Consider the following 12,639-nt stretch of genomic DNA (forward strand, 5'->3'; position numbering starts at 1 on the left):
AATATCCATGCTCTACGTTTTATTGCAGATATAGGTAGACAGTCATTATTTCTGACACTTTCTCAGCATTACAAGGAGTACTCTAGGGGAAAAACTAGTGTACAGTGTTACAGAAATAGATTGATACAACCACATGGAAACCAGTTACTTTAGTGAGCCATTGTAACCAATACGATATTCCCTTAATGATATTAAACAGTCACATAGATTCCAAATTCAGTATAAGACTCCTATCTTAAAACAACCCCAGTTATCTACAAATTAAGTTGCCAAGAGGGAAATTTATTTTCTTTACATCATATGGTAGTTTACAAGAAATACATTCTGAACGAGAATGGATTTTTTTTAGTATTAAAGTTTATTATTATTTAGGGGATATTAAAACAAGACAATGGTCAACAGCAATCACTTTATAGCACTTGTGGGACCTTAGAAATCAGTATTTTGAGAAGCCTCCCATTAAAGAGGACTTGGAGTGGTTACTGTTCAGTGGATCCTAGTGTTGCATCCGTCGCAATAACATGATATTTCGTACAGAAGAGGTGTTAAGGTTGTCTTTGGCCATAAGCTATTTAGAACAGAGACTCTTGCGTGCCTTTTTGGAGCCCAGCAAGTGAGTTATGGAATCCTGTAGGAGTCCCTCCCTACCCATGAGTCACTACTTTTCGCAATGACTGGTCTACTTTTAGACAAGTAGCAATGGCGGTCTACTTCTCAAAATCGCTCAAGTAATAGCAAGGGCAGGATTTCAACATCCCATCCTCGTTTCACCATATGATGTCCCTCGTTCTCTCATCTTCAATGTTAGGAACCCAGAGGCTAATATGATGGCTCGTCACCAACTCTGTGGGGAGAGGATTTGCCCACTCAGGAATTCTGTGATTGAAGTGGTGTGATTGGGACAAGCATGGACACATACACCTAGGACAGGAATCTCATGGAACCCCCCGGTAGCGAGGTTGGCACGTGTTCTACCGTGGCAGCTCTGGAAGGCCATCTGGTACACCTGGGGACCACCTGCTTTCACAGCCCAGTCCCTGGATCACCGAATTCAAGGAGTAGTAGCCACTTCTGGAAAGAGTTGTCAAGTCCAAAAAAAAATCTTCATGTTTGCATATTTAAAGCCAAGATAATTATTGGTAGTCTCTGCATAACAAATGTAATTTCAATTAGACTCTTTTTCTAAATTAAAAACTATTGCTTGTATGTAATGAGTATTCCTAGTTTTTTTTTTTTTAGTTCATTTTTAATGTTTTTATTCTAGGAACATTAAGAGCATTGAACAAAAGATTGTCCAATTACTATATAATGTTAACAAATATGCAGAATCCTTCATTTCTGTGGAAGCAAGTGAAACTAGTGGAGCAAGACGGTGCGAGCTGATTATCACAGAGATTTTCAACACCAAGCTAGACGGGACAATATCTGAAATTGGATGGCTACGGTAGAAATTTTTTTGGCTTTAGAGAAAAGTTGCAAGGTGTTGTCAAACACTTCTTCACAGCTTAATATCTCTAACATTTGATAACATTGTGTGTTTCTTGTGTTGAAATGTCGCTGAAATGTCTACCCATATATAGGCGATTGAATACAATTAAAAGTTGCTACGGCCTTCTGATGGCGTATGGAAAGATTGATTGCAAAAAAAAAAAAAAAATTGTCACGGGCCATAGGATCAGTTTGGTATTCTCAGGCAGGTTCCAAAAAGATGGAATCGGTGAGAAAACTCAAACCAGACAGCCTCACTTCCTTGCCTTGCTGGCTGCTTTCTGTGAGTTTCGTATGTAGCCTGGATATGTCTCATCAGCACGTCGTGTAGCAGCTGGGGCTGTCGTTGTTGATGAAGAGAAGTTTATTTTTGGTGCTGGCATCATGGATAAAACAGCCTTAAAAAAAGTGAATATCCACATGTATTCTCTCCATCTGACACTGAATCGCTTCCCTCAGACCTCTCCACAGCGCTGTTTCGACGTGGAGAGAAACAATTAAAAAAAATATCACCTGCTAAAACAGATCTGGGATGTTCGTTTCCTATTTTCTATAAGCAGCTTGGCTATTTTGCCCTTGAGCCTTAAGAAATGTTGCTGATTGGCTGTTTGTTATTTTTTAATAATATATGGCATGTATCCAAGTAAGCATTCCGATGACCTCGACAATAAAATGTGATTCTTGGCTGCAAGGACTACTGGGGTTGGCAGGCTGCCAGCCACTCATACATCATTTACAGGTGGCTGTCTCTGACAGGCCGGCGTTAGTTATTGTAAATGAGTGACAGTCCCTATAACTCACCTGTAAGCCTGACTCCACCGGCCTAGGGCTTCCTGGATCCCCCCATCCCTGCGCCCCACGTGTTCCTCCCTCTCGAAGACCCGCGTGCACAGACCCTCCCGCACGCGCCACTGCCCGGCCTCAGCGCGTGTGGAGCTACCTTGTATGTGATTGACGATAATTAGGTTTCAACTGCCTTCTGATGCAGAAATACACACTATTAGAGCACGGCCAATTCGGCTCCTGCAATCTTGCCTCTGAAAGGGTATTGATTCACTCTTTCACATTTTTAAAAGGTCATGGCAATAATTCCATCTGAACTGTGCTAAGTGAAAATAGTTTGTAGAAATAATATGGTTGCTTCTTCGTTCCATGGTAATTGAAAGCCACGACGGCTTGTTTTTTTAGTATGTTTTAATTACATGTGTCTCTTTGACCTGATGAAGTGTTTGTAAAGTTACAAAACAGGCGGCCCTCCGTGTCTGCTGACTTTTTGGCCAAGAGGACTTTTTTTGTTTTCCTACTGGGTAAGATAAGGCCTCACCAAATGCTTGGGTCACGTTGCTTTATTAATGGAAGAATTAAAAGGAGAAGTGGCGAACATTTTCCCTGGCACTGTCATCTGCCCGCCTGTTTTAATAAGATTAAAAAACATTGGCTTTGGTGAACAGGATGCTGAATTTGCTTACTTTCTTCAAATTTTCCTTGTAAGCTAAACAGTCCTTTCTAGAAAAATATTATTCTTAATAGTTATTGGGCCATAATAAAACGAGTTTGCTAGGAGAACGCAGCCCTCCCATGGTGTAGCCATCCTGGCAGGTGACAGGAAACTCTGAAGGCGTGAGCATAAATTACTGGAACACTCAGGCTCCAGTCTGAGACTTTTTCCTACATCTCCAGCTTTTCCGAGGTGAGAGAATTGTAAAGTGCTTGAATCGCCTGTTTTCTGAAAGTGGCCGATCAGATTTTATGCTCTGAGTCACTCTGTGTAGGTCTTCCCGTTGTGGGGTGGGGAGGTGGGGGGGAAGCCTCAGCTGTTTCTAATCTCAAAAATGAGCCCATCATTGTACTTGCAAACTAAGGGGCATATTCTCATCCCAAGCACGGGGATTTACGCACATAATTACCATTAATGCTGATGGCATTTATGTCTGTACAGCCCCACACATCAAGATGAGAATATATTTCCATGTCTTCATGCTGTGAAAGTCCATTTAATATCATTCATTTTACAACTTATTTTTTAAGATGATGTCCATATTCTGTCATGGCGTACATATGCCTAGTTAAAAGTCAATGTGGGGAATATTGGGAAGAGATGTGATAGCTAAACTTGTTCGTGCAGATGAAATATTGCTGAACTCAAATCCATTCATACTCTTTAAACACAACGTTCTATTCGGCTTTGAAACTGCTGGCACACTTTTCATAGTGTTATAAATTTGTCAGCCTAATGGGACATTTTGTAGATGTTTTCCTTTTTAACTGCTTTAACAGGAGGAGGTATTCCATTGATCCAAAAATTCAGCTCAGCGTTTCATTTCTTAGAGATGGGAATCGTACATTTAATGTCTTCTCGGAGATTAAGTGGTAGATGGTGCCCTTCATCTCTTCAAGGGAAGAGAATTCACTCCCCGCTGAACTCTGCTCTCTTCTGGCCGCCGGGAACATCTCCACAGTGGGACCTGGTTTGCAGCTAGAGACATCAGTGGTCGTCAGGATTGGAGGTGGTTCCTTCTCTTCATTGATTCTGTGATTGTCTTTATACATGAGGCCCAATAGCCAACTGAAAGGCGTCTTCACGTCTACGCTGGCCAAGCAAGTTCAGATCCAGGTCTTGATTTCTCTGTCCTGAGACTTGGACCATTACGAAAATGATGGCTCCATCTCACCTGTCCAATCTCTGAAACTTTGATTTTTGAGCCAACCCAAAGCAAAAGGGTTCCGTGTCTAAAGCATAGACATAAGAAGGGGATAGGCATGTTGAAGTCCTCCCTGAGAGGTCTCTCTGGCTCTCCTCCATAGGAATACAGACTTCTAGGCGGGGGGACGAGGGGGAAAGAAAAGAACTTCACAACACATCTCAGAGGGCTACAAAGGAGCAAGGTCACTTCTGAATGAGCTAAAGATGGCCAACTGTGGCCAGCGCGGTGGCTTCAGGCACCCCATTGGACTTCTCTGAGCCTGTTTCCTCATTGAAAACTTTGAGCAGGGTGAATACTGAGGGTTTTACAGCCTTGAAATTTTCTACCCAGTGCCATGTTATATTTGGCTTTTATAAATATTAGGATTATGGTCACTTACAATTAATGACAAAGAAAAGACATGGGTTCCAAGGGATTTTGCAAAGAAGGAGGGGAGACCCCAGAATATTAGATGTCTTGACACAATACCCTTGAGTGGCAGGGAAGCTATGCTCTCAGAACCTAGTCCCAAGTCCATCCCCCGTCCTGATTTATGGTTGCTTTGCATTCAACTTGCTGACTTGACTCTTAACAGCCTGGTTGTGCTGTCAGTGGCCGTGACATTAAACCTCAAGGGGCAGAAGGCAGTGGGCACTTGCTGAGGAAACTGTCCCAGCACTAGCATCTTTCCTGGCATCACCAAACTGGCTGGCAGGTTTTCCTTACCAATTACCAACATTCTCTGGGCATTTCCCTCTTAAGATCACCATTTCTTCCATTATACTGAACACAGAACTCTTAGCAGCCTCACAGACATCGCCCTCCAAATTCCCTGGGTTCTAGTAATGTTTTGGCTTCTTCTCAGTGCCCTGGAGCTCTGCTTTGTCCGTCCATGGCCCCTTCCACTCGGCACCATGACAGATAGTTTTGAAAAATCACATTACTCTACACTATTACATTATTTTTGTGTTTAGAAATAGAGCTTTTTTTTTTTTTTTTTTTTTTTTTTTTAGCAATAGTTCAGCACTTACTGGGTACCTGCTATGTCTCAGCATCAAGCAAGGACCTGGGGACAGACTTCAATGAAACTTGGACCATGACTTCTAGGTTTCCTTGTGTTCATATCTGCATAGCACTTAACAATCTCAAAAAACTTATACATACGTTTTCTCATATGCTTTGCACAATTTGGAGAGATAAGCCTAGCAGATGATATGTTATTTCCATTTCAGGGGAAAATGGAGACAGACAGACGAGCTGGGTTGCTTAAGGACCCTGGATGAGAAGCGTCGAGTGCTGCCCGAGAGCCAAGTCTTCCCTCCCTCGCCATCACTCAGAACCTCCCTCGCCTACTCAGAACCACAAGTCAAAAGAGAGGTATTCCTGGGAAGCCCTCCTTGGGTGTTCTGTGTTTCTGAGATGCCCCCAACACTGTGAGTGAAAGACTAAAATGAGGGCCACCATGCTTTGGAGAGGCTGGCAAGGGGTCAGAGCCAAGTTCATGGCTTGCCTGTTCGATTCGTGCCTCCTTCAGATGCCGAAGCAAGGACAGCCCCTCCATTCCCAAAGTTTCCAGTCTCGCAGTTGTGTACTTTTTTGAACTCACACCATTGAAAAATATCAAGGTCAGAACATGATTGAAGAACCTTCTTCCTCTCTTTTAAGTTGCTGCGCTTATATGATATTGTTTTCCACTAAAGAAGGTTCTCTTAAAAATGAGGTTGAGATCCCTAAAGAAATTGCTTCAATCAGCAGCAAGGCTTAATGACTGTTAATGGGAAGTGGAGATAGGATAGTAAGTGTTACTTTGATTAATAAGAGAACTGCAGAGAATTTAAATTGTGCCACTGATGGATTATTTTCTTCAAGCTTGATAAGCACTTCTCATTTGTTCTTAAATTTGGTCAATACTGTTAAAGGCAGCAAAATGAAGTATAATTAATTCTATTACCGCTGCTCAGACCAAGTGTTACTAAGAAACAGATTATGATGCAGGCCACAGCAGAAGTCACAGTGTTGACAGTCCGATGATTTGAATACCTGTCATTGCTTGTTAGCCTAAAGGAATGAAGAAAATATTTCTGGATCCTGGTTTTGAGATACCTAAAACCATGTTTTTGTCTGCACATGTCCCACTGACCTCACGTGGGGAGTATCCAGAGGATGACCAACTCACACCAGAATGATCCTGCTTTGGAAATATAGACAGTAACTAAAAGATCGGGATCATAGATCAGCGAAAACATTAAGAGCTAGATGCTCTAATCACTAAGAAAATGAGATATTGATTTGATGTTGAAAGAAAGCTTTCCATATTTTCTCTTTTTCAGAGGAATATGCCCCATAGTTATGGGAAGATTTCAGAGGAATATGCCCCATATAATATGCCCCATATTATGAACCATAGTTTTTTCTTTACCCTTGCTATTCATTTTTTTTTTTTTTTAGGAACAGTGGATAAACAGATGGCATTCAGAGAAAAGATATCTTATTTTTGTAGACAATTATATTTACTCAGAGCACTAATGCTGAAGATGGGGCATGAAATTGGATCCACATTTTCCCTTTTTCTGAAAACAGCTGGCTGCACCAGTGTTTCCTGGATAGTGTTTTTTTCTCTCCTCAATCCTTTTTAAAAAAAAAAAATCCATCACTATCAATTTATTTAAGGGACACAGATGACTTCATAAGTCATGTTAAAAGTCGTGCCTGAATGTGGATTGATGCGTACGCAGTCTTACCTACCGGATTTCAGCTTCTTATTCAGTGATTCTTACCCTTGGAGTTCATTCTCCAGGGCATTTCTGGTTCATTCAAAGAGTGCTTCCAAGCCTTAAAATGAAAATAAATTAATTCCACTTCATTTTTTTTTTTTTTAAGGAAATAGGCAATGTGTCAGTCCTGTTTCACAGAAGCCACCAAATAACAGCAAGCTTTTACGGCTCCAGAAAGCCTGGGAATCATCTCCCGCTGAACATGTGTCCTTCTGTTCACCGTTTCTATTTCCAAGTCTTGTGCTTCTTCCAAAGTGTGTAGTCACTGGGCGAGTAATCTTGGATTAATGTAACACCTAAGCGTGGTGGGCGAGTAGTGCAGTTACAAAGCTTCCCTGAAGTTCTAATTCCGTTATTAAAAATGTAAACCTTATCTATTATGAATTGAGAACTAATTCTCTTGCCCAGATGTCCCATAAACATAACTTCTAAAGATGGGAAAATTATAGGAAGTTCATTTGAGACCAGAATGTGAAAGTCAAGGTATTCTAGAAGTCACTGGCTGGAGAGCTCATTTTTGGAGCTAGAGCACAGCGTCTGAGAAAGAGCCAGAGCCAGCAGCTGCCAGACCAGGTGGAGTTGTTCCTGTCTCTGCAAAGCCCTGAACAACTTTGGATGAGTGAGACTCTCAGTCCGTGTGCGACTAGGTTCTCTCCTCTGTAAGGTGAAGGGTTGACCCCCCACTGATCTCCCACATCCTTTCATCCTGGAAAATGCTGGTCTTTGAGTAAAGTTCATGCATAGGATACTTACATGGTCCTTTTAAAGCTGTTGGCTCATTATGATGTGGTCTGTGCAGCTACTAGAAACAGCCACAATGCTTCAAGCTCACCGTCTTCGGGGTGGGGGGTAATTTACTCTGCAAATGAAAGTGCGCCCTCCCACCCCGTCATGCCCCATACCGGCCCCGTGCTCCGTGCTCGGGACTGAATGGCGTATCTGCCTGCTGTGTTTCTGCTCTCAAGGCGCTAGTCGGGGAGGCAGCTCATAAGCAAGGGTACAAACCCTCCAGTAAGTAAGCGTATCTTTTCTATAAGCGTGCTGAAGAGAGGCAGACCAGAAAATGTTTGCATGATGAAACAGGGGTCAGAAATGACTCTCTGGCAGGGGAACCAAGAGTGGAAAAACTGACCCCTGGAGGAAGGGTAAGTGGAATTATGGGAGGGATGATTCAGCCCACTTGCCTGATTAAGGCAGAAGGAGGCAAGGTACTCATCTGCCTTGTCTCATTGCCTTGTCTGAGAGTTTCTTCTTCTATTACATATACTTGCAAAGTGCTCTGTTAATTCAAGAAACAAACAAGCAAAGGAAAGATCGTTCCCATTGCTTTTTACCCAGAGCTTCTCACCTTTAGCAACTCAAATCATTCTGACCTGGGCTTTCTAGACTGCTGCAGACAATTCAAGTTGAAAAACTTCGAGCCGGGTTATTTCCATTCATACTGTATCTCTGTGTTTGCCCACAGAGTTTGGTACAACTTACGACTTTAGAATGACTGTATAATGCTCAGAGGTGTGAAACGCCATTTCGAGTAATGCCTTTCTTTGCTTAATATAGATAAATATTGATGGCAGGCAGCAGTAAAACAAGTCATTAAATTCTTCAGTGCGAGTGTGTCCCACACATTGCTGGAAGCTACAGAAATCACACCAGGCTCCAAGAAAACCCCTGCATCTGATTAGAGAACGCTCACCTCCCTGCCTTCCTCCTTCCCAACTGGAAAACAAGGGAGCGGCGTCAGAATTACGCTGGGGGTCCCTTCTGTCCCCTCTTTCTCCTGCTACCACCCTAATGAATTCCTGGGTGCGCCAGAAACCTCTGAAAAATGGCAATCAGTGGGCAAATGGGAGCTCTGGTGCTCAGAAAACAAAGAAACTTTAAATCGAAACTAGTCACCCTATAAAAGCAGCCCGAGATTTGGAGGGGGCAATAAACCCCCTCGTCCGCCGCTGTTTCGATTATTTGACTTCAGCATCTCTGTGGTGACGTGGAACTTGGCCCGGGTCACCTAGAAGTGTGGAGGGGCTGGCTTCGGGGGCCAGATAACACGTCTGTGGCTCGATTCCCCAGGATGAAAAATGAAGGAAGTGCTTCCTTGTTTTATAACGCCGCCCTTAAGGATCGCAGCCTGGTATAGATTTTAAAGCACCGCAGAGTGGGGCATCCTTTCTTCAAGGTGTTTTTAATGGGCTCTGGGTTGTCAAAGACACCGCTCTGATAATGAGCCTGAGCCCCGTGTGAGGAGAAAGCTCTGTAATGAGGGAGGAGGACAATTTGTTACAGTTATGTGGTTACTTGGCCATAATATCTTTTTGAGGTTTATTAAATCATATAAAATTTCAATTTACACTGTAATATTCTATAAAAGATGGAGCACACAGAAGTAATAAGTATGACAACATTTCTTTCATTTATGAATCGTATTGTTGATTGTGTTAACACTGCCACATCCAGCGGCAGGATTATTTATGTCGGGACAGTAATTTTCTATCTCCAATTTAATTTGGTAAAAGTTAATTACAAATTAGAATAAAATGAATGCAGTTATGGAAGGCAGCGAAATGCTGAGATAGGATGTTATTGGGGGGGAAATATTTACTCAGGCTGCTCCTTGTGGAGATCATTGTTATGGAGACCCAGTGGCTCTCATGGCTTTTGGCACCCCATGCCACCCATTTGTGAGATGAAGAGAGGCCCTTGGTTGTATCTGATGGGAAGGAAATGGACTATTCTAGAGAAATCCTTCCCTTCCCCGTCCAGCAGCTGGAGCCCAGTTGGGTTACAAAACCTGCTGCCGTCACCCACTCGTGACAGAATGAGGACCAGAATTCAGGTCTCCTGACACCAAGTCCGAAGACCTTCACTTCACTTGACGGTGGGGGGATACTCGTGTCTGCCTCAAAAAGTGGGGGAAAGGGTTTAGAGGAGGCCAAGAGTTTCTTCACATTTTACCACAAGCCCGTCTGTGTCTAGGGAGAAGGCAGATTGAAACGAAGTATTCCTCAGCCGGGGGCCTTTTCTTGTCCTCTCCTGTTGAACTCTTTTCCCATGTTGCCATTGGTAACAACCAAGTTCCTGGGACAGACTTTCTACCAAAGCAGAGAGCCAGATACAACCGTGGAGGCCTGACTCCAGTCAGCTCTGACCCCCCCTCCCCTGACATCCCCCACCGCCAGAGTGAAAGCAGCGCAGGAGACAGAGACTGGGAGCCGAAGTGAGAGAAGCCTTGGCCCCTGGTAGGAAACTCCAGGCCTTCATATACTTTCCAGGCACTTTTCCACGTGCACCGTTCCCTGCGCCTCTGCTCTTGCTCCACTGTGTCTCTGCTTCTCTCTGAGAGGGCGGGGGGCTCAGGGACACCCACTTGTTTCCCTCTACACTCGCTCCCCTTTTCCCAGTCAGACGATCTCTTCCCTTTCTCTCTTCCTCAACCCCGAACTTGAACCATTTCGGCGCCTGCTGAAATCTCAAGATTGACTTGCTAGGTGAAAGACTTTTATATTTAGTTTTTAATAGAGCAAAAGTGACTCTAAATTTGTTAATATTCTTCAGGTTACATAGGACAAATTACAGATAAGTGAATCAGTAATGAAATTTGTAATGAGAATTTCTCAAGTATGAAATGTTGGCGCAAGGAAAGTTAATTGCAGGGTTTTACAGCCATTATAGTTTATATCATAAATGCAAAAATGACTAGGGCCATTTAATTACAGTAGGAACACACTAAATTTTTATGGAGTGCCATTTTGTTAAAGAGGTACTCGGAGCATTAAGAGCAAATATCATCCTAACTGTGGGTCCAGGTAGCTTTTGCAACATCAAATAAATATGCTATTGCTACAAAATTGTTCCTTAGATACTATAATTGACATGATGACTAATGAGATGGGTTTATTCTCACAGCTTCACATACTCAATTTACAGTGTCTGAAAGTTATTTTTTCTGCCATCCGTAGACCTGGAAGGAACCAGAAAAATCCCTCTTGGAAAACACTATCTCTGCCGCTTCTCTAATTAACCTTCAAAAATGCATTTTGAAATATAGAAGTTGGTGCCTGGCATAGAAATTGGATTGTCTCAGGAAAAAAAGACCCAAGTGCTAATTTGTTCCTTATTAAATAACTGCCATGTCAAAATTACGGGCTGTTCGTGTTTTGGCGCCTTTTAGCTCGGCCAGGGACAGCTTTTCCTGGGGGCCAGGCACGGTGGGGTGTTTCTGGGTACCAGTTACCCCCAAAACCAAGCCTGTTCTTAGTGACCCCAGGCTCAAGACTCCTCCCCACATTCCCCACCATGCCCCAATCCAGCGAGGTCCCTGTGGGGGTCAGATCTTTTGGTCTCTAATGGAAGGAGGGTGTATAATGGGACAGACATAGAATCCTCATTAGAATGCATTATTGTGGTGGCTGTGTCCCCCACTCACCAGGCCTCAGGAGCTTCCAGAAGACAAAAGAACATTTCATGGGGGAAAAGAGCTAAATTAATGCTGAACCCCTAAGAAGGCTTCAGATTGTTTTAGAAACCTAGAATGGTAGCACTCCCGTTATTTCGAAAACCTAGGACAGTTTGATCTCTATTATCCAGTGAAGTCGTAGGGAGGATATTCTTCTCGCCAGTATTCTTTTTCCAAAAGCAAATGAAAGATGCACGTGGTCTGCTGTATTTTGTCAGTGGAGTCCAAATTCAAGGACTGTTGGTTTATAAAACCTGCATTCAAGACCCTGCTGCTGCATGTAGGAACCACACTTTGGGCTTCTAGGTGTCCATCCGAAAAACAAGAAAGTAATAAGAATAATACCAATTTTCCAGGGATACTTTAAGAATCTGACAATTCAGTGAAGAATGTATAAATCGAAAAGCAGGCTGTCACGTATCCTAAGCAGTGTAGTCACAGTAGCCAAAGGGTGGAAGCAACCCAAGTGTCCACGGATGGATGTGTGGACCACCACGAGGTGGTTTGTACCCACAGTGGCCTTAAGAGGAAGGAGATTCTGACACGTGCTGTGACATGGACGAAGCCTGAGGATGTTGTGTTGAGTGAAATGAGTCTATCTCGGAAGGACAAACACCGAACGATTCTGCTCACTCCTGTGGAGTGCCCAGGGTAGTCACGCTCACAGAGACAGAAAGTAGAATGGTGGTTGCCCGAAGAGAATGAGAAATTATTGTTTAATGGATGCAGTTTCAGTTTTGCAAGATGAAAAGAGTTCTGGAGCTGGATGGGGAGGCCAGTTGTACAATGATGCAAATGTACTTACTGCCCCCAAACCCTGTCCTCTTAGACGTGGTTAAGATGGCGAACTTTTATTTATGTATTTATTTTATTTATTTAGGGATATTTATTTTATTTTAGGTTAGATTCTAATACTGTGTTTTCTTACTAGAGACTCACAGCCTTTTTTTTTTTTTTTAACAGAGAGATCACAAGTAGGCAGAGAGAGTAGAGGAAGCAGGCTCCCTGCTGAGCAGAGAGCCCGATGCGGATGGGGGGCTTGATCCCAGGACCCTGGGATCATGACCTGAGCCAAAGGCAGAGGCTTTAACCCACAGAGCCACCAGGCGCCGCAGAGACTTGCAGCTTTTGACTCTTCCAGGTTGATGGCTGTATTCTTTCCACAGGCTCTCGTCTTTCTTCGAGCATGTTCTTATTTTCTGGTGCTACAAGATGTTCCAGGCTCCTCTTGGGTTTTCCA

This window comes from Mustela nigripes, chromosome 4 (genome assembly GCF_022355385.1).
Source record: "Mustela nigripes isolate SB6536 chromosome 4, MUSNIG.SB6536, whole genome shotgun sequence".
Classification (NCBI taxonomy): Eukaryota; Metazoa; Chordata; class Mammalia; order Carnivora; family Mustelidae; genus Mustela; species Mustela nigripes.